The sequence below is a fragment of the Sciurus carolinensis genome, chromosome 8 (assembly GCF_902686445.1).
Source record: "Sciurus carolinensis chromosome 8, mSciCar1.2, whole genome shotgun sequence".
NCBI lineage: Eukaryota > Metazoa > Chordata > Mammalia > Rodentia > Sciuridae > Sciurus > Sciurus carolinensis.
Window position 1 is genome coordinate 124,995,460 of NC_062220.1, and position 23,664 is coordinate 125,019,123.

The 23,664-nt window shown below is 37.5% G+C and overlaps 4 pseudogenes; all 4 read left to right on the forward strand.

Moving 5' to 3' along the window:
* Positions 1 to 806: 806 nt before the first annotated feature.
* On the forward strand, positions 807 to 2,557 carry LOC124991503 (STE20/SPS1-related proline-alanine-rich protein kinase-like; annotated as a pseudogene).
* A 5,918-nt stretch (positions 2,558 to 8,475) lies between these two features.
* LOC124991504 (olfactory receptor 2AJ1-like) lies at positions 8,476 to 12,158 on the forward strand (annotated as a pseudogene).
* Positions 12,159 to 19,845: 7,687 nt separating this feature from the next.
* LOC124990157 (small integral membrane protein 10-like protein 2A) lies at positions 19,846 to 20,052 on the forward strand (annotated as a pseudogene).
* Positions 20,053 to 20,114: 62 nt separating this feature from the next.
* Positions 20,115 to 20,915, forward strand: LOC124991505 (protein FAM220A-like; annotated as a pseudogene).
* Positions 20,916 to 23,664: the final 2,749 nt, after the last annotated feature.

The following is a 23,664-nucleotide window of genomic DNA, read 5'->3' on the forward strand; positions in this document are numbered from 1 at the left end:
GTATTGTTTTCTCAGTTCTTTATATATACAGGAGATTCATGCTTTATATGAAGTGAATGTGGTAATTATTTTCTCATAAATAGGGTTATTTCCTGTGAGACAAAGGTGCAAAAAACATACATTGGAGAAAAGATAGCCTCTTCAACAAATGGTACTGGGAAAACTGGAAATCCATATGTAGCAAAATGAAATTAAACCTCTATTTCTCACCTTGCAGAGAAATCAGCTCAAAGCAGATCAAAGACTTAGGCACTAGAACAGAGACCTGCACCTAGTAGAGGAAAACATAGGCCCAAATCTTCACCATGTCAGCTTAGGATCTGACTTCTTTAACAAGATCCCTAAAGTGCAAAAAGTAAAGTCAAGAGTCAATAAATTGGAAGGATTCAAAGTCTTATTTTCCTTTTTCTTATTGCATGTTCTTAGTATCTTTGAGTATGAATTTATTGCATGCCTGGTTTTGCTTTGTTTTGTTTTGTTTTAATGCAAACTATTTCCTGCTAATATTTGCTTATTCATGAAGTTGCCTTAAGAGTAGTAATATAAATCTTATTGGAATGCATGGGGATCAGCAGAATACTTTAATTAGTGGATAAAAGTAAGGTGATATTTTCCCTCCTGATGGAATAACATCACTGTTCAACATTTATAGCTACTTTTTCTTGAATTGATCATTTCCTATACAAAGAAAACTTCCAATATCTTAACTTTTGCATTGAAACCTAGTAACGATCCTTCACTGAACTGAGAATGGCTTGTTTTCTCACTCTTTGACTTAGAGAATTTTATTGCCTGTGTCAACGAGAATGAGCAATAATTCTTTTGACGTTTCAGGCCAGGAGGGTGTATGCTGGCCAAGAGGTGTCTGTGACCAGGCAAGGGAAGTTTCAAGTGAAAGGTTGTTTGCTGCCTGGTGTGTTTTCCTGCTATCCTCTCGCAGCATCATAGTGGAGTCCAGCAGTTTGAGTATGCATATCTAGCTTCACCAGGAGGCAGTCCAAGGGACAGCAAGTCAGAGGCTCCTGTGGCTGTGACAGCAGTGCCTGCCCCAGTCACAGCTGGCCCCAGTCTGGCCCTGGCCCTGGCAGCACAGACAGTGGGCTGGCCCATCTACAGGATCTACAGGGGTGCATATAAGCTGCAGAAAGTTATGGGCAGTAGAGCTACTATTGTGGTTCAGGTTGTCCCATGCAAGCCCAGGCAAGAACGTGTAGCAATAAAGTTATCAAACTGACAAAATAACAGACCAGTGTGGATGAACTATTAAAAGAAATTCAAGCCATGAGTCAGTGCAACCATCCCAGTGTAGTGACCTATTATACCTCTTTTGTGGTAAAAGATGAACTTTGGCTGTTCATGAAATTGTGATGTGAAGACTCAATGTTGGACATCATCAGATTCATTGTCAACCAAAGGGAGCATAATAACAGGGTTCTGGAAAATTGAATAATTCTTAAAGAGGTTGTGGAAGGCTTAGACTATCTACACAGAAATGTTCAGATTCACAGGGATTTTAAATTGGTAATATTCCTCTGGGTGAGGATGGTTTGGTAGAAATAGCAGATTTGGGAATAATGGCCTTCTTAGCAACAGGGGAGATTTTGCAAAGAATAAAGTTAAAAAATATTTCTTGGCATGCCTTGTTGGATGGCACCCTGATGCCATGAAACTGGTAAGAGGCTATGACTTCAAAGCTGACATGTGGAGTTTTGGAATTATGCCATTGTATTAGTATCAAGAGCAGCACCTTATCACAAATAACCTTCCATGGAAGTGTTAAAGTTGACTTTGCAAAATTATACACCCACTTTAGAAACCCAAGTAGAAGATAAATGATGAAAAATTACAGCTAGTCCTTAGAAAATTACTTTGACTCTGTCTTCAAAAAGATCCTTACAAAAGGCCCACAGCAGCAGAACTTTCAAAATGCAAACACTTCCAGAAATCCAACAACAGAGAGTACCTGATTGAGAGTCTGCTTACCAGATGCCAGACATAGCCCAAAGAGCCAAGAAGGTAAGAGGAGTTCCATTGTCAAGTGGACACCTCCATAAATCTAAAGGTGGAAACTGGGAATGGATGACAAAAAGGTGGATGAGAAAAGTGAAGAGGGGAAAACAACCACCTCTCAGGAAAAGTCGTGAAGGCTAAGAAGAAAATCCAGAGGTCTTGGTGAATATCAGCAGCATCCCCCGGCAAATAGAGTCACCCTCTGTGCACAACTCTTGGGGCCAACCCAATGTGAGTGAAGACTACAGAGAAACTTCTCGTGTTGTGCACCTTGTTTTAAGTTGAGAAACTCCAGAAAGAACTTAATGATATGTGATTTGAGTTTTCTCCATGAAGAGATATGGATAATGGTATATCTCAGGAGTTCTTCTCTGCTGGCTGGTTTGATAGTCCCGATGTAGTTATAGAGGCTGTTAACTTACAGCAGATTGTAGATGATGTCAAAGCTTTAAAAATATTGTCATTTAAGTTGGCTTCTGGCTGTGAAGGGTCAGAGATTCCTGATGAACAGAAGCTTAATGGGTCTGCTGAACTCAGAGTGAGCTGATGTATGTCCCTGGCTGTCACCATGATCTGTCATGCCCTCCTCCATACCCACTCCCTGTCCAATTCCACTCCCACTCCCTCACTTCCAAGTCCCAGAAAAATCAGAAGATTATGAAGAGGCTAGCTTCAATAAAATGGGATAAAAATTAATTTTTAAAACTTGCAACACTCCGAGTTCTGCTTTATTCTCTAGCAAATCACTGTATGAGACCAAGCAAATGCTTCAGCTGCGTGAGTGTTGTTTATTTTTCCAGAAGCTATTTAATATTATTAGCAGTCAATTCTGATAACCTTTGAATGAAAAGAATCTGAAATACACTCAGGTGTTCCTATTTACTGATAACAAAGAAATTTTCTATCAGAAACCTCTTTCTCTTTTCATTGTTGTTATTTCTGTTATAATAATTAATTGTATATCTTACAATACTGCCTCTTTCATACTGTATTTCAAATCAATACACTTATAAATTTAAGATTTATTAGCCAAACTTGAATTCTAGTTGTAAAACTGACTGTAAATATTATTTTTCATGTATTTATGTGTTACACACTTTACCCATGAGACAAAAGTATTTGATTATATGCTTCTTGCAGTTAGTCTCTTGTTATTTAAATGAAATGAATGAAATATTCAGGTCTATCTGTGGAGTACTTGTAAATTCCAGTTTTTGAATTAGGAACTTTGATGCTTATTCTTTTGATTTTTTTGCCTAAAAGCCAATCCACAATCTGATTGTTTCTTGGAAGAGGGAGGTGCCTTGCAAACTTTCACATGAAGAATGTGTCTGAGGCTGATTTCCTCTGGAATAGTCTCAGATCTAAAATTTTCTCTACATAAGGTGGCATGTGTAAGATATGCTTCATTGCAATATTTAGGATGTTATAAAACATGTTGCCATTCTGTTAGGTTGCTAACTATATCCATCTCTGATTTGGCTATCCTTAAGAGATAGTATTTGTTATTCTAAAGGTAATAAACTTGAAAATACCATAACCTGAATTTTACTTGAAAGTCTGCAGAATACCTAAGTGTAGTAAAAATAACAGGAGTGGTAAAATGCTGCCAAGTTTCAAGAATAAATACTTTTAACCCACAAAACCTTCTGCTTAACATTTGTAATAATATGAGTCAAAAGAAACATAGAGTTAAATTCTAAAATCTCCTTAGTATTTATAAATCAAATCTATGATAAATTATAGAAATATACAGTATATTTTTATGGTACCCAAGAATAAATTTTTATTATTTCATTACAAATAAGAATATTTGCATTCTAATTCCTGACTAGCTTAACTACCATTATGTCACATATAATTGCAACAGAAACAAATTGTAAACATTCAAATAACCCCTTTTTAGGAGTTTATATAAATTTAAGTAGGTTTAGATTTCTAAATTCATACTGTAATTCACTGTGCACTGTGTATACTAAATAAGTTTAGACTGTTTTAGGAATCACTTTTTGTTGTTTTTGTAAGGTGGGGAAGACAAAATTTGAAGTTTCTATTTATTTAACACTGATTCACTGCAATGTAGTCAAGCATAACAAAAGTTTAAGTACTTAGAAAATAGAATGTTTCAGAGAAAATAATTTAAGTATACTTCATAGGTATTAAACTTTTGTTGAATAAAAGAAAAAAGCAATACTATATTTCAAGTTCCACATACACAAATAGTGTTGCATTAAAGGGGGTCATTTGTAGGAGAAGAATTATTTTATAAAAATAATATTAAGTAAATATTGTGCAAATTAGTAAAATGAATTTATGTGCATATTTTTGGTGATTAAATTTTTATAACTACAATGAAGATAAACCAATAGACCTGATTATATAGAAACACATTAAAATTATTTCTAGCAAATACCTAAGGAGCATATCCCATTAGCATTGTGAAAATTATCAATTTAATCTATTATTTTTTTGTCTTCTTGAACAATTTGAAAGAATTTTGTGTATTCTACTTTTTCCCAGAGAAATAAAATATGAAACAAAAGCTTGTAAAATAAATTTATTTAAAATACAGGTATTTAAATAGCAAGTAAATACCCAAATAGCAAATAAAATGATTATTTTCCAAACTTAATTAAAACTCTTATATTTCACATAATAACATGATGATGTTCTACATCCTAGAAGGAATACAATTTAAAATAATTTCTAACTCAGCTACATGGTCTACTTTACTGCATTAACTTCAAAAATCTTTATTGCATTTATTTTTCAATGAGTTTTGGCATGAGACCAAATCTTTGTTATTTTTCTTATAGTCAAATGTGTTTCACTTATGACAAATATTGATAGATAACCAAAGAATAAAACAGTATTTTGTGGGCTTGGTGAGAAAAGTAGAGAAAGATTTTAAATTTTGTGTTAAAAAAGTAATGGCAAATGATTTCATTGTAGAATAACAGCTAAGGAAGAGGAATAACTTAAGAACAAATTAAATATTATGGTTAACTGATACTATGAGGTACATCTAAATCTGAGTCAAAAGAAAAAATATGTAACTACTGTTGACAGAAAGAACATATTTGAAAAGGGGGAGAATAATCCATTTTTAGTATATCAAATTTAATTTAAAAAAAAATCTGGGCAAAATATTGTTGGATCTTTCTTTTTTATCCAATCTGCCAGTCTATGTCTTTTGATTGATGAATTCAGGCCATTAATATTCACGGTTATTATTGAGATATGATTTGTATTCCCAGTCATTTGACTCATTTTATTCATTTATTTGCTTATTTTTGACACAACTTGGTTCCTCTTTATTTGAGAGTTCCTTTAGGATAGCTCCTCCCTTTGCTGATTTGCTTCTTTGTTTTTCATCTCTTCCTCATGGAATATTTTGCTGAGAATGTTCTGTAATGCTGGCTTCCTTTTTGCATATTCTTTTAGCTTTTGTTTATCATGGAAGGATTTTATTTCATTGTCAAATCTAAAGGTAAGTTTTGCTGGGTATAAGATTCTTGGTTGGCATCCATTTTCTTTCAGAGCTTGAAAAATGTTGTTCCATTCCCTTCTAGCTTTTAAGGTCTGGATTGAAAAATCTGCTGATATCCGTATTGGTTTCCCCTGAATGTAATTTGTTCTTTTCTCTCACAACCTTTAAAATTCTGTCTTTATTTTGTATGTTAGGTATTTTCATTATAATGTGTCTTGGTGTGGGTCTGTTGTAATTTTGTGTATTTGGAGTCCTATAAGCCTCTTGAACTTGATTTTCCATTTCATTCTTCAGATTTGGGAAATTTTCTGAGATTATTTCATTGAATAGATTGTTCATTCCTTTGGTTTGTTTCTCTAAGCCTTCCTCAATCCCAATAATTCTCAAATTTAGCCTTTTCATGATATCCCATAGTTCTTGGAGATTCTGTTCATGATTTCTTACCATCTTCTCTGTTTGTTCAACTTTGTTTTGAAGGTTAAATATTTTGTCTTCAATATCTGAGGTTCTGTCTTCCAGGTGTTCTATCCTATTGGTTGTGCTTTCTATGGAGTTCTTAATTTGGTTTATTGTTTCCTTCATTTCAAGGACAACATATGGAAAAATGTTCAACATCTCTAGTAATAAGAGAAATGCAAATCAAAACCACCCTAAGATTCCATCTCACCCCAATTAGAATGCTGATTATCGAGAATACAAGCAACAACCGGTGTTGGCGAGGATGTGGGGAAAAAGGTACACTCATACACTGCTGGTGGGGTTGCAAATTAGTGCAGCCACTCTGGAAAGCAGTATGGAGATTCCTTAGAAAACTTGGAATGGAACTACCATTTGACCCAGCTACCCCACTCCTTGGCCTATACCCAAAGGACTTACAATCAGCATACTACAGAGATACAGCCACATCAATGTTCATAGCTGCTGAATTCACCATAGCCAGATTGTGGAACCAACCTAGATGCCCTTCAATTGATGAATGGATAAAGAAACTGTGGCATATATATACAATGGAATATTACTCAGTCATAAAGAATGATAAAATTATGGCATTTGCAGACAAATGGATGAAATTGGTGAATATCATGCTAAGTGAGATAAGCCAATCTCAAAAAACCAAAGGAAGAATGATCTCGCTGATAAGTGGATGATGATACATAATGGGGCATGGGAGGGGTTACTTTTAGGGTTAGAGATAGGGTTAGGGAGGAGGGCAAGAGTGGGAGAAGAAAGGACTGTATAGAGGGAAAAGAGGGATGGGAGGGGTGGGGGGAAGGGAAAAAAATAACAGATTGAATCAACCAACATTACCCTATGTAAATTTATGATTACACAAATGGTATGCCTTTACTCTATGTACAAACAGAGAAACAACATGTGTCCCATTTGTTTACAATAAAAAAAAAAATCTGGGGAGCTTAACTGCTGAGTCACATCCCCAGCCTTTTTGATTTTTTTTTTTTAATTTTGAGACAGGGTCTTGCTAAGTTGCTTGAGGCCTCACCAAGTTGCTGAGCCTGGCCTCCAAGTTGCTAGCTCCCTGCTTCTGCCCACCAAGTCTCTGGGTTTACATAACTAAAACAAATATTTCCAAGGCAAGCAAGAGTCAAGAAAAGCAAAAAGTCTGATTTAATATAGATGATCAGTAAGAATAACAGACAAAATTATTTTTGTGAGCAAGTTCTGTTTGAACATTGTAGATAAAATACCCAGTCGCTGTAAAATATTTTTGAGCAACACTGGGGAATGAAACATTTTATTTGATAAAATTATCATAAATCTTAATGATACAGTTACCCCTATCTTATTTAGAGAGGTTTATAACATACTTCGTTTTTTTTGTGTTCTCACCACTGCACCCAGTCCCATTTTGACTGGCATTTAGTTGTATTCATTTCCGAAGACATTTTCTAGATAATTAATTTAAATTGTATATATTTTATATATTTGAGCACTATTATGTTGACACAAATGCTTGTTATTAAAAATACTTACAATGCTATCCTAAACAATGGAAAAATTGCCATTACAAAAAGTAAAATTGAGCATTTCAGAGGGGAGGGGAAGAATAGCTGTGCTGGGGGTTGTGGCACTGGATAATAATGCTTAGGAGCTCACAAGTAGAAGGTGCAATAGAAAACTTTACAACTAGGGCAGCAGGGAAACATTCCAGAATTGGAGGGCTGCTGGCCTAATAGTTTCTTGACCTCTGTGTCTGGTGTTTTGTTAGTGAAACTTCTGTTGCTGCCAGGAAGGGTGGCTCTCTTTGAAAGGATGGGCTGGTAGCTTTGATCACCATCTATAGTAACTGGAAGACTGAGTTCTATTATCCCCTGGTTTGCTTAGTGACAGCTGAACTGCTTCCTCTTCCTGAAAATTTACAGTGACCAATAATGGCTCCATTTATCCCTGTGTGAATGGTACTTGAGTTGGGTCATCCTCCAGTTTTAAGGGCTATTCTTCCTCCATCACAGGGAATTTGGTAATATGCTGCTCAAATTGCAAACAAGTAAACTGGAGGCAGTTCTGAAACTTGAGGTGGTGTTAGAGCTGCAGGAGAAAACAGCTCTAGCATGACTCCCTTTCCCAATTCACACAAGAACCCTGCCTCTGAGAATAGCCCAACCACTTTCCCCAAAACAGGACATCTTTTCAGACTAGCATCCACCACCTGCAGGATGTCAGGTCTGACTTGGGACCAAATGCCAGCACAGGTTCCTCTGCACACACCTTCAGCAATCTACCCCAGGCCCCAACATCAGAGGGTTCAGACTCACTTGGATCTGTGCTCTCCAGGTGTGTAAGGAGTCTATGGACTTGGAAGGTCACTTTCAATTCAGGCATGGTGAGCAACAGGAAGGTCCTGAGAAGCTTCAGGTGTCTAACTCCTGAAGACTCAAAAAATATGAATAGAGGTATAGCCACATTTCAATGATGTAGCAGAAGATGCTATGGAGTTTGGAGTGAGATACGGAGTCATGAAGGGCTGGGCATCTACTTTAGCTCCCAAAGCTCCCTGCATGGTGGACTTTCCAAAGAGTGGCCAAGAAGTTCACTTGCAGCAGAGCAAATGGGGTAAATTTGTGAGGCACATGTGTGTGTTGAGGGCTTTCCACACTTGTTGTCCAGACTCTATATAGAAAAGTGTGGGCAATCCTGGCTGGGATTGGCTGTGCTGGGGAAGGATCCTCACAGGGCATTGTTCTGAGGTCCCGGTCACTACTGTGTTCCTTGGGTACCCCAGAATTCCATCATATCTTGCTATGTTCCTTCTATAGAGTAAGCCCCACACCTCAGTCCTCTGCTGGGAATCACATAGGGTAGAACCTGGGGTTTTCCCAGCCATTCTCAACAAAGCTCCCCAAATGACTGCTCTCAAGACAGGGACCCTCCCTCTTGGCCCAGAGACCACACTCATTTCTTTCCTTGAAGTTACTCCTCAATATCTGAATGAAGGTATGTATATCTAGGGAAGGTCAGGAGGCTGTCACCTCTAACATTCTGTGCCCCTCATCTGCCTAGACACCTAGTGTCGTTGACTAACTTCCTGATAATCACAGCTCAGGAGGACTGGGAGGCTTGTTTACCCTGCTTCCTAAATGATAGTTCAAATGCCTATCAACGTTAGGTGCTGCACATACATTTAAGGCATGAATGTACCCAACCACCAACTCTCTAGGACCAGGACCCCTTCAGTTCACCCCAGGGTTCCCTTTTCTTGCTACATGCAGGTCAGTAATCCTCCCAGATGCAATACACAGATTCCTTTTCAAGTGTGGAGTTGCTTTTCCTGAGGTTTCAGACCAGTGAGGCAGAGAACTTTCTTACAAGCAGGCGACAGGCACACAGTGGAAGACCAGAGCCCTTGCCAATCTGATCCACAGGACCAAAGAAGGTAAACATTCCTAGGGCTCAACCTACTTGGTTTTCTTTATACCCTGACAGGGTTCTCCTCTGAAAACTCTACTTTCTAGAGTTGACTAAGGTTCACAGTGATGCCTTGCAATTCCCAACACCAAGCCAGGAGATGGCCATGTGCCAGTGCCTGTAGGAGATACACACTTTTTACACAGCAATTAGAGCTCCTTATGGGGATGGACCACATTTTGGTAGGAATATAAAAGTTCATGCACATAGGAGGTGCATAGGGCAGGTACGAGGCCAATCTTGAGCTCCTGCTGGATGAGTGCTCTGAACATTTCCACTAGATAGGACACCTGCATTGATGAATCTTAGTCATCTTCTCCCTAGGTTGGGGGACCAACAAGGGATATTTCAGCATGTAAACAGTAGATGGAACATTTCATTAAGGAAACAGTAGACATCTACAAAATGACTCCCTTATGTTCACAACCAATTTCTTTTAATTCCACTTTCACTAATCCTATCTCATAGTACCTCTATAGATTTAGTTCCACCTCATTAACATTACATCCTCTCCATCCTCTTTGTTCACCATTAGAAATTGTGGTCCTTATTGCAAACCTGTGTATGCTGTAGATAATAATTGAACTCATCATCTCTGTTTATTAATACTGCTAATACCTTAATAGGGACTATTTGGGTTAAGGATGCACATTGTTTGTATGGTGTGCTGCTAATATTGGTGTCCTATTTTAAAGTAGAAACCTGGAGGGACACTATAAGTCTACAGGAGGTAAAGTGCAATATCTCAGACCTGCAGAGCTAGAGGGGATGATACACTAACGACATGAAAAAACAAGGGAAGAAAGTGTCCCAAACAAACCTAGATGCTATATCAAAAGAATCTAATGACAGCATGGTAGAGGAAAAGTAAGAAAGGGGGTTCAGAATGTACATAATTAAAATGATCCAAAAAGCAAAGTATGAGATAAGGGAGCAAATACAAGCATTGAATGATTGCACCAATGAACAGTTAAAAGAGCAAATGCAGGAAGCAAAACATCATTTCAAAAAATAGATATTTGAAAAAGAAACAGAAACTTTGAAATGAAGGAAACATTAAATCAAATAAAAAGTTCAATAAAAAGCATCACCAACAGATTAGATCACTTGGAAAATAGAACCTCAGACAATGAAGACAAATATTTAATCTTGAAAACACAGTTGACCAAACAGTAAAGATGATAAGAAATCATAAATGGAAACTTCAAGAATTATGGAATATCACAAAAATATGAAATTTAAGAATTGTTGTTATTGAGGAAAGCACAGAGATACAAACAAGAGGTATGAATAATTTATTCAATGAAATAGTATAAGAAAATTTACCAAATCTGAAGATTAAAATGGAAAATCAAATACAATAGACTTAGAGGACATCAAACATACAAAATTACAACAGATCCACACAAAGGAACAATGTCCTGAAAATACCTAACATACAAAATAAAGATAGAATTTTAAAGGCTGTGAGAGAAAAGCATCAGATTATATATAGGGGGAAAGCAATACGGATATCAGCATATTTCTCATCCCATACACTAAAAGTTAGAAGGGACTGCAACAACATATTTTAAGTTCTGAAAGAAAATGGGTGCCAACGAAGAATCTTATAACCAGCAAAACTTACCTTCAGATTTGATGATGAAGCAAAATCCTTCCATGATAAACAAAAGCTAAAATAATTTACAAATAGAAAGACTACACTACAAAACATTCTCAGCAAAATATTCCATGAGGGGGAATTGAAAAACAACAATGTAGGAAAGAAGAATAAATATAAGACCTGACAACCACACTGCCAGCACTGACTTCATCCTCCTGGGGCTCTTCTCCTCTTCCGACACCAATCTGGTCTTCTCCTCCTTCCTATTTGGCATTTTCTTCATGACTGTAACAGAAAACACTCTCATGATCCTGCTCATCCACAGGGACTTCCTGCTCAGTCACCTCTTCTTCATGGACATCCTGCACATTTCCAACATCATTCCCAAGGTGATTGCTGACTCTGTCAGGCAGCTGAGCTATTTCCTTCTCAGGGTGTGGGATCCAGGTATGTCTGTCCCTTATGCTGCTTGGTGATGAGTGCCACCTTCTGTGACAGCCATGCTTCCGTCTGCCACCCCCTGTGCTACCTTATGCTCATGAGTGAGAGGGTCAGTGTGCTCATGGTTGTAGGGTGCTGGCTGGTTGAGATCCTCAACACCATGGTCCATATAGGGCTGGTACTGCACTTTCTCTTTTGTAGCTCTTAGGGTCATTGATCACTTTTTCTGTGAAGTTCCTGCCATGTTGAAGTTGTCCTGTGCATACATCTCATGCTATGAATAAAGGGTTGATATGAGTGCCATTATATTCCTGCTCATCCCTCTCTCCATGATCTGTGCATCTTATGTGCGAATTCTTCTTGTCCTCCAGATGAAGTCATCAGAGGCATGAAAGAAGTCCTTTATGAAAGAAGTCCTTTTTCATCTGTTCCTTCCACATGGTTGTGGTCATAATGTACTATGAACCATTTATTTTCATGTATATGAGGCCTAAGTCATACCATACTCCAGGCCAGGATAAGTTCCTGGCTATATTCTATACCATCATCATGCCCACACTCAACCCTGTCACCTACAGCTTTGGGAACAAAGAGGTCCTAATGGCCATGAGAAACCTGCTCAGAAGTAGCTTCCTGTATAAAAAAAATGAACAGGAAATATGTCTGAGGTTTGCATTCTTTCAACCATGATGCACTGAATACTGTGGCTCCATGTGTGTTCTTAGGTTAAACTGAAATTTTTATTATATTGAAGACTTAGTTGAAATAACATAAACATGTTGCATGAGTAAACCCAGGCAAAAGTTGTGTCTTCATTACACTTACTGATTTTTTCCAAAAGTTCTAGAGAGACTACATTCATCCCAGCAATCACATGGTCTGAGCTTCTTCTAGTGCTCCCTATAATGAGTATCCCTCGTCCTCCCAGTGTAACTCCCTATACAAACAACACAACTTTCTCCTTCTGTGCAGCTAGGCATTTAGACTCACTGATTGAGATGTACCCTGTTGAAAACTAACAACAGGAAATCCTTTCTGAGGGTATTCAAGGTTGTTACAGAAGTTGAAGAATAAGATCAAAAGAGAATGACACTCGCAGATGCTTGGACTGCTTGGTAACTCTTACCCTCAGCTTGCAGGCTGGTTCCACGTAGTCACTGGATTCTGCAGTGGAGCCCACCACCAGGTTGTTTACTGCCTCCTGGTGACACCCAAAGGAGTGGGCCACCTGTGCACTGCTGCAGAATAAGTACTATCCATGGAGGAATGAAATCAATCCATACATGGAAAAACCCACATCTTGATGAGTAGGAAACATGGTCAGTGTGGATTGGTGACTTGTTAGGGACAGTCCTACAACATAACCCATTGGAAACTGAATCTTGATCTGTGCCTTTTAATTGGGATTAAATTGCACATTCTTTCTAGGTACAGGAATGATGAAAACTCTTCCTTATATTCTTGCTATTAGGAAACAGGATGAACCCACTTTTAAGTATAACTGCAGCACACAAATAAAAATAAGTTTCCTCAATTCACATCCAATTCCTCTGGCTGGGGTTTTGGAGCAAACTCCAGACCTGCCCCCTTTCAACACGCTGCAGACCCTGGCATGTGACCTCCATCCCTCATCTGGGCACAGTTTGGACAATCACTGCTATGCTGATGTCGTCTTTCCTCTTTGAGTCTCAGCCACGTACTACGGGTCCTTGTCAAGGATCAGTCACATGACAGCTCTCCAAATTGAAGTTTCCAATAACTCTTAATAAATCCAAGTCCCCAATACCTCCACAATGACTGCTGGATATATATCTGAGTGTGCCCACTCTGCCCAGGTTTCTGCGGAATTGTCTCCTTGCTTTCCCCAGATCTCAAGCCATTTCATTCACTAATTAATTCAATCCCATACAGTACCCTTCTGGGCATCTTGCTTTCTCCTCAAATTCAGATATCTGTTTAAATTTCACTCAGAGAATTCTTTGTTGATGAGTCATTTTTATATGGCACTGTGGTAGCACACTCTCTCTGTGGATTTGTTCTTTTCTGATTAGTAAGCGGTACCTTGTATTTATTATTGTTTATTATTTGATTTTTAGGTACACAGTTGTTACTTCTGTAGTTGTACAGTCTGAACCTGGAGATGGTGATCAATATACACTCAATTAAAATAAATTTTAATACCCAAAATATGTAAAATGAATAGTTGCCTTTCCCATTGGCACTCTGGTCAGACCAGCTAAAAGCCAGACCCTTGGTCAGCAGCTGGCACATTTGGTACATAAGAAGTCCATTTATCCCTTGCAGGGAGGGCTGTGGAGGTGAGATGGGCTTTCTTGTGCCAGCTCTACCATGAGTCAGGAGGAAGTAGCATGGGAGGTGCTTCCTGGCTCATTTAGAGTTTTTCTTTTCTTATGTCTTAGCAGGTGAGCAAATACCAACCATGTTGACGCCCAGCAATATATGAGTTATGATACAGTAGATAGGGAATAGTTTGATGTTTGGCCCCTTTCTTTTCAGGAACATTTAGTAAAACTTTAATGGTTCTACTCATGAAATGGAACAAAAAATGCCTATCTAGGGAATTAACACAGCAAGGCATTTTCTGGTTCCTTGAGACTACAGAGGACTGATCTCCAATTTAACATACTAAATATTTTGGCCAATACACACAAAAGTGGGAATTCAATTAAAATATTCAGATATACCTTCTACTAAATATCAATTCATACAATATAGAACTCCATAAAACACTAGAAACACAATAACATTGGGAAAGATAAATCCAAAGGAAATGAAATTAGTTTATCAAAGCAACATCTGCACTCCCATGTCCATCAGAGAATGACTCCTAATAACCAAGAGATGGAAGAAACCCCAGAGTCCATCAGTGGAAGAATGGACAGGGAAATGTGTACAAAAACACAAAGTAAATGCCGTTCAACCATAGACATGTGCAGTTCTGTGAGCCATGACAACACAGATGGATCTGGAGATTACTCTGTCACATGAAATAAGCCAAGGAAAGAAAGACAAGGGTCACATACTCTCACTCAGATGTGGAAAATATAACAATCCCACAGAAGAATGGAATGGTTGTTACCAGGAGTTGAGGAGTAAGGAGGTAAGGAGAGATTGTAATAAAATTGAGTTACTTTTGCTAGAATTAATATTATATATTCTTTAAGAACATGCAGAGAATTGTCTCATTTCACATATGCATGTGTTTGTTTTATTAATACTTCTAGATATTTATCCTAAAATTATTTTAAAGAATAAAATAAATGCATCTGTTCAGAATTCATTTAAGTAACATTATTTACAGCAAAATCCAGAAAACCACATTTTATTGAGGCAAATGTTCAAGTTGATTTTGTAATATTTTGTTCAGAAATTGATATGAAATATATAGTGTAAAACATTTAAGCAAATGTGAAGATGGGTAAAAAGTAGTTTTTGTTTCACAATTGGAAATTTTAAATGGATAATAATAAATGTTAGCAATTTTGGTGAATTTGATAAATAATATGTAGGTAGGCATGAAATGTGGTACAAAATTTTAAACTAAATAATCTGGCAATCAGCCCTAAGAATCTTTAGTAGATTGTTATCATTTTTAAATAATAATTTAATGAATTTTGTATAGAAATATAATACACAGTTGTCATATATTAATGAAAATTATCCTGCTTGGAAGTCTGGGATTTTCTTACTTGCCTTCATTCCTATAATTTTGTATTATTCCTCACTGGTTTTGATGTTTTATTTCACTAGATAATAAAGGGAAAATTTGCAGCATGATAGTATAGCAAATGGTTGTCAGATTTCCAAGTTCACGGAGATGCTGATTTCAAAAGCAGATGTGTCATACAATGTGCACTTTTACAACTTCTTTTTACTCCTCATGGTAACATCCACGTGGAGTCCCGTAGCATGAAGCTGGGGGTCAGGAAGACCTTAGTAATCATGATATTAATATTGTCAGCATGGGAATACCAGCTGAGCAATTCTGAGGGCAGTCTCAAATCTGGAAGTCAGAGTTGGGGAGATTATTAAAAGTCACATCAACCTACAACTTTCCTGAAAACAACATTCAATACTAACAGTTTTAGGTTTTCCAACTGAGATGGAAACAGAAAAGGCTGTACTGAGATTGAGGGGAAATAAAACACTGAAAAATATGTATGTGAAAAAAGTTGTATTTACTTGGTTTAAAAAATAAAATAAAAATCATGGTCCAAATTGGACATGATTGTAAGGGAAACTGTAAGGGAAGCAAAATAGGAAATGGTACATACGATACTTTAGATTAAACAATAAACCTACAGTCAATTCACATAGATAATAACCAGTGAATTTAAACATTTTATTATTCCACAAGCATCAAGGAGACATTCCTCCGATAACTTCTTCTGTAAATAGAAAACTAGCAAAATTAGAAGAAAATCAAGTAACACTTTCCATTCATTTAGGAAGCTCAGTCCAAGAATCAGAGGTTGTTCAATCTGTTCAATGAAACTCAGTTGTGATTATCTCTTCCTTGATATGGCCTCTCTTCTCACCCCTGGTTCTCTCTGCATGTGAACTGGTGGAACTGCACTTGTTAATGAATGCAGGAGTTAGTTATTTTGACCAAGAGCTGTATTTTTTATGTTGCACATACCAACTTTTTCCAACCAAACTCTTCGCGTGTGTGTGTGTGTGTGGGTGGTGTGTGTGATCATTCACTTCCTTTTTAAAAAATACAATACAATAAAATAAACAAGATAATGTTATTCAAAAATTAAAATTAATATTAAATGTGTGGAAAAAGTTGACTGATGGATTTTGTCCACTTTTATTTTGTTTCTGAGAGCACTGCTGTAAAATTTAAAGAGCAAAAATTAATAAAAATGTATATTTCCATTTCATAAATTTCTAACTTGTATTTGACCCAATAGAGATGTGAATATTTAAATTATACTACGAGAAAGCCTGGAAATCTGTATTCTAGGATGCTTTGGCCATAGAGGAGTGATTTTCAAATCTTCAGGCAATTGCTAAAGCATTTGGCAGTGTGATTATATTTCATTGTCATTTTAAATTTAGTACTTTTAGTGAGACTAAATAACTTCCCATAAATTAATTAGTTCACATTGTGTCTCCTCTTGGATTTCTTGATATGCAATTGTGTAGATTGATTATTCATACAATTGTGTAGATTCGTTTTATGTTGATTTGAGAAGTTTCATATCTATACGAATACGATTTTTGCCATATATATTTTTGAATTTATTTTAATTTATTATTATTACTTCAATTGTACATACTTATGGGCACAGTAGGATGATTCAATGCATTCTGTATAAAAATGATAATCAAACAAAGGTGGTTAGCATTTCCATCTCCTGAAAATTTTTAAAAATTCAATTAATACATAATTGTGTTTATTCCCAAATGTTTGAAAGAAGATTATTTTTCTAGTTGTTTTAGAAAACATATTATTTCATAAATCATCCAAATAGCTTAACTGGAATATGAATTTAAATAATTATATCTGTTTGTCCCTTTGTACCCTGTTAAGAAAGATAGCCTTTCTCTCAGAGAAAATAAGAAAATAAAACAACAATCTCTATTTTGTTTTCCAGTAATTGTTTAATTTCAGTATATAAGCTATGGTACTTAATATAATTGGTGTTTTTTTTGGGGTTTGGTGTGAGTTGTAGAGTCTGATTTTCTTCTAATCCTTCTTCATTGGGTTCTCCACTGGTCCTGGGTGTGCTGGTTAATAACACTCTATGTAACTTCCTTATGCCTGTTCTTCTAAATTTATGCATATCAAGTCCAGGTTCTGTGTTATGCCCCTTGGACCTCCTTGTGTCTCTCTCATCTGAGAATCACATTCATGCACAGCAAGATTCATCCTCGGGGCTCAAGTTGAGGTAGAACATCATGACAGAAGTGTGTGGAAGAGGGAAGCAGCTCACATCATGATCAGAAAGCAGAAAGACTCCACTTGCCAGATACAAATGTATACCCCAAAGTCACTCCCCTCATGTCCACCTCCTGGAGCCACACCCTGTCTGCCTTCAGTTAACACTCAGTCCCTATCAGGGGATTAATTCATTGATTGGGTTGAGGTTCTCATAAACCAATCATTTTTCTTCTGAATCTTCTTGCATTGTCTTGCACATGAGCTTTTGGGGGACACATCACATCCAAACTCTAACAACCACAATCTGCCCTCCCTTCATGTTCATGAAAAGTTTGTGATGAATCCAAGGTTTGTGTTTCGATATTTACACAGAGTAATTGAAACACAATTAAAATCCTTGTTATATCTGACTTGTCACAAGGAAATACAACACATTTATTACCTCCTTTTAAGTGATGTCCAGATACTAAAAACTCTTTATATTAATATATTAATTTCTTGGTGAATTTATACTTAATAAATATGAATGTAATGAAGCATTTTTATAAAAGTAAGTTTTATTTTTTAAAAGTCATTAGTCTTCTGTATTAAATGTGTCAGCCACACTTGGTGAGCATTCCTATGATTTTCCACTTGAGCCCAATGATATTCATGTCAGTCAAATGAAATGGAGATACCTTGTGTTTTGCCTGTTTTTCACAGTGAGTCTATGTTTGACTTTGGTTGTTTTTATCATGGCATGCCTAGCCAGCACTTCTCAGAGAACACTGAGTAAGATGTATGTCACTTGGCATTCAATTGTCCTGATCATAACATGGATAGGAAATAATAATTGTGTACAATTTATTTATGTAGTTTTATAGTACATTCTCATATTCATGCTTTCAGTAACTCTTCTTAAACATTTTATGAGGTTCTTTTAAACACAGTGGTAAAGGCTGCAAAGAATCGTGAAAGCATTGCAATACTTTCCTGACACTTGAGTCCACTGCAGGAATGATATGCACAAAGCATCTTTCAGGAGACACTTCTGGAGTCTTATTTCAAGAGGTGTATTTAAAATACTTTAAATATAATGTTGATAAAAAGCTGTAAGAATCTTGAAATCACACTGCACTTGAGACCTCAGAGATCAACTCACTAAAAATACAGAGAACAATGCTTATTTTAAGAGACATTTTCAAATGCATATTTTTCAGAGGTCAGTGTTAACTTTTTTCAAGAGTTTTATATATGAACAGTGGAGAACCATGGAACACTCTGTGTTAAGGAGTTGATGTTGGGGAACAGAACTCCACCAGTTTAAGAACTATAGACACAGTGTGCTTTAGGAGGAACTTGGGTGCACATGCTTCCAGGAGGTCTGTAAAACCACACAGTAGCATTGGTGGAGAAAGGCTGTAAGAGTCCCAGAGCACACTTCACATTGCAGACAACTGGGATTGACCTTTGTGAGGCTGCCATTTAATGCATCTTTACAGTCCTCTCAAAGTCATGTTGGCAGCTGAGGAATCCCCTTAAAACCAACAGCAAGGCAAAGCTGTGAGGATCAGTAAAAGCCAGCATCTATGGTTCAAAGCTCAGTACAGAGCTTAGTTCATTAGAAGAAAGCCATGTACAATGCAGCCTTCAAGAAATATCTTCTCATCTATATTTTCTGAAGATCTATTTAAACTTTCATCAGGGCCTTTTATACATGGCGAGAGCAGCTTTGAGTTCCATGAAAACACAAGGGATTGTGCATGTGAATGTCTGTAAACACATTCCACTGCTTACCCCAAGTTGGGTTAGATGCTGAAACTCATTCTCTGGACTTGAGGGTGGTGAGGCAATTTCAAGCATTCCACAGCTACCTCCACTCAGGCACACAGTATTCTTTGAGGTGAAATTCCCACTTGAGATCATCAAGGTAATGCAATCATTTCGAGAAAATAAAATGCTTGTGTATACACCCTTGAATGTCATTACTCGACTCTGTTTGTTCCAGAAGTCAGTGGGGGCAGCTGCAAACTGAAGAGACCCCATGCTCAGAGGCCATCTCTTCATCTGGACTCCCAACTCCTGCTAGAGCCAGGTGGAAGTTCATGTTCAGTTACTTTCCCAGTCTCTGTGAACCAATGACTCACCAGCAGAAAAGTGAGTAGCTATACAATGGGCCTTTCTAAATGTGCAATGTGAAACTCATGACTTTGCAACATCTCAATTCTTAAATTTAGAATCTTCTGTTATTTGTAAGTTCTTGCAATAAGGATGGTTCTGTTTCATAAAAAAAAGTATCTTCCGGAGGCACTTCCTGAGTGTGACGCGCAGACTCGGCTCCCCAGTGGTCCGCCCGCCAGCCGGCCTCACTGCCGCCTCCCTCTTTCCTTGAGCATGCGATGCGCAGGCCAATGGCCCGGGCAGAGGCCCAGGACGATGCAGCGAGGAGAGGGACTGCGGGCGGGCAGTGGGAGTGCCAGTATCCATATGACGGCAGCTCTGTAGGGCCTGGCTGTCAGGCTCTCGCGCTTGGCCGCCGCCTGCTCCTATGGGGTCTTCTGCAAGGGGTTGACCCACACACTGCTTATCTTCTTCGACCTGGCCTGGCGACTGCGCATCAACTTTCCTTACCTCTACATCGTGGCTTCCATGATACTCAATGTGCCCCTGCAGGTTCATATTGAGATCCACTGAAGGCCCTTCCCTGATTGAAAAAGGTGTCACCCCAGGCTCACTGCATCAAAGAACAACAAAGCATGAGGGATGGAGGAGGGACCCTCAGCACCTGCCTGACAGAAGTAAAGTGGGAGGGAGGAGATGACTGGGACAAACAATTATGTAGCCTTAAGGAAAGAACGCAGAAAGGGAGCCCTTGCCCAGCAGATGTACCTTTCTGGATGGATAAGTCTGCAGCTGATGTAAATGGAAATTCACCAGAATAAGGTGTTATCATTGGAAAGGAAAAACGATCTGAGTGACCCTGACCTCTTGCTTCAAAATGGCAACAAAGAGCTTCCATATTTGAAGAAATCAATGGGAAGAAAATTCAGTTCCTGCAAGCTGCTCCAACCAAGGCCATGGGTCTGTTCTCTGTTCCTGCAGAAGAGCATCTTGCTAGGGTGTTCCTCCATGTCAGGGAAGCTCTGGGGAGGAACTGGCTAAGAAGCGGGCCCAGAGCCATAGACAACCACAAAGGACAGTGCTCCAAAAGAGAGCCTTGGGTGTCTGGATGGCCAGTCCATCCAAAACTGTGGGAAATGGGAGTTTTTAAGGGTGAACCACCAAGTGCTCTTCACAAGGGAGTAAGCTCTGAGTTGGAACTATCTTGACTGCATTCTGTGCTGCCTGCAACACTGCACTCCAGTCCTGAAGTACTCCTAGAGGACGAGACAAGATGTGTTTTCCTTGACCATTTAAAGCCCATGTTTTCAGAACAAACAACAGAATATGAGAAAATGCTTTCATGTGTAAAAAGTACTTCAAATGGTCTGCAGATAACACTGGGGTTACTGGCTCTACAGCCTTTTCAGTTAGCAGATCCCATATGCCATAATTAAGGTACAAGCAGACTAATAAAAATAGTAGATTAATTTTACAAGTTGACTTAGGATGGTTTCTTTCCCATTAAGTCTGGATGCAGACAGCTCAGTCGCTCAGATCCTGTTTTGGTTTGTGTGACCTGGCAGATAATAAACTGAGTTCACTAACCAAAAGCTGATAGATGCAGAAGGAAATTTTTTAGCATGTTTTAACTTGTTCTTAAAAGACACTTAAAATTGGGAAACCCTTTCGGGTGATTATTTATATATCCAGTTTAATATCAGATGAGCATATGGTGATTTAAACATGAAATTCTGTATATATCTTGAGATCTCTACCCATTCCAAAGGGCTATTGTCCCAGACATTGTCTTGTCTCCTTAGCTTATCTCTGATCACCTCCTGAAAGTGAATATTTGTAAAGTCTACCCACTATATTTTTATTAAATCTTGCTGAGCTCATGGTGAGCTGTTGCCATTTCTGCATCTCATAGAATAATTCTGGTCTGCAGCAAAATTTTATTTCTCACACTCCTTCCACTTGAAGTTCTATTTAAATGGAAGTCCTACAGTGAAAGTTGCAATATTAAATTTAATCATCTCAAACTAGGAACCCTAGTAGTGTTACCCTAAGTGAAAAGGAACTGGAGACTCTCTCCTCTGGCTCAGATGTAGAGAGGCAAATCACGAATATCCTTTACAAAAGTCCTAAGATTTTTACACTAAGATTTTTCTGAGGTGACTCTTTTTGTTGTTCATTGATGATTTTATTAAAAAAGGTCATTTAAAAGTGTAAGTTTTTAAGGACTCCCAAAGTTAACTTAAAACAGCTATTTGGGGGATAACTGATTGCATATATCAATTTATATTGTGTGCTACATTACTATGCCATGTGCTATTTTAGTGTTGGGGAAAATGGAGAATAAAATCTGTCTTTAGCATAGTAAATGTCTTATTTTACACATGTTAAAAAAAAAGTATCTTCCTACTTGACTACATCTGTAAGGGCTACAGAAATCTTCCAAATGCATTACCACAGTTTAGTGAAGAAACAAATTCAACCTTACTTTTAATATTTATTCAATAAATTGGTTTTTTTTTTAGTTTTCAATAAAAATGAGTAATTTCACTCTAATAAAGATAGATTAAATGGTTATGAAAAACTTAGTCATGAATGCAATTAATCATTGTCTAGAAATTCCCAGAAAAAAATCATTATGAAAATTGCCAACTTATTGTATAATCACATGTGCATTCCTCTACTTGAACACCTGGGGAAAAAAACCTATTTTAGGTGCTTTCCATTAACACACTTACATTTTGCTCATTGTTTTTTTCTATGTCCTATCCTTTTTGAAATCAAATCTTTTTGGAAATTGTTCCTTCCATTTAACTGTGTCTCTATGATATTGTTCCACATGCTTACCTATTCATCATTCAACATGCAAGTTAGGGTATATGACTCAGGTATTCAATAGATCAATGAATACATCATCAAACTTTCTCATTATCATAATAAATTTTCTCATACCATGTGAGCCGGCAACTTAGAGATCATTTCCATTTTAAGTTAATGAAGATTAATTTGCTAACAAAAATTTCAAGAATATATAAATCTTTAAATTAAGTACTTTTGTAAACAGAAAGAGGAAGAAAGGAAGAAAGGAAGGAAGTGGAGTGATGGAGGGGATGATAGGAGAGTGAAATGGAATAAAGCAGTACCAATAAAGTGGTCCAAACAATTGGAATGGGTTACAATGGTGAATACAAAGAACATCGGGTCTGTTGGAACTTTGTCCCAGCCATGGCCCTAAAAATCTTCATATGTAAATTGTTTTTTCTTTCCAGTTGTAGATCATAATCTCATTTTGTGACTGAGTCAATTAAGGTTCTATAACACAAATTCATACCAAATCAGAGACCATAGATGGCTGTGAGATTACAGGTGTGTGTCACATTCAGCAGAAAACCCAGCTTGGTAATAACCATGTGTGTTGTATGGGCTGCCACTCAGTTATCATGTAAATGTTCCTGGACAGTGTCCAGTGGTGTCCTGTGATGCACAGAGAGGCAGTGGTGGTGTTGGGAAATCTAAAATGTGGGCCAACTCCACAGGGTCTAATTAACCACACTAGAAAGACAGACTTTGATCTCAGGAACAAAGAAGTATTATGAAGATAATTCAGTGGCTTCAATCAAAGAATTACTTAACAATTTTAAAATATCTATTACATTTTAACATACTTCATGTGTGGAAAATATTTGAGGTAGATTAACAACAATCTCAATTTTTGAGGATTAAAACTGAGACTTAGATTGTATTAAATAATTTATTCCAGGACATATAACTAGTAAGTGCAGAAAAAACTATTACAACTAAATCTTGATTCCAAATCCAACTCTTACTTCACACAAGTGCAATTAAAGATGTACCTAATCATGTCTGCTCTGTACGAGTTTGTAAAATATAAATGGTCTCTGTTGAGTGAGCATGTGCCATTGTAGAATTCAGACATCTAACAAACCATGAGGCATCCTTCACAATATGAAGTACAATAAAGCAGCAAATCTCTGGAAGAGAGTGATAGTGACCATGACCTCCTTAGTGCAGGACATGGAGAAGGCTCCCAGAAGCTTAGCAGTAGTAGGCAGGTGGCAGATTGGGTTGTGATTCAACTGGGAGGATTGCAGAGTCCTTTGGTAAAATGAAAGAGCAGGAAATGTAAGGGGCATGTAGGAAGATGTCTGAGAGAAGGCACACCTATGT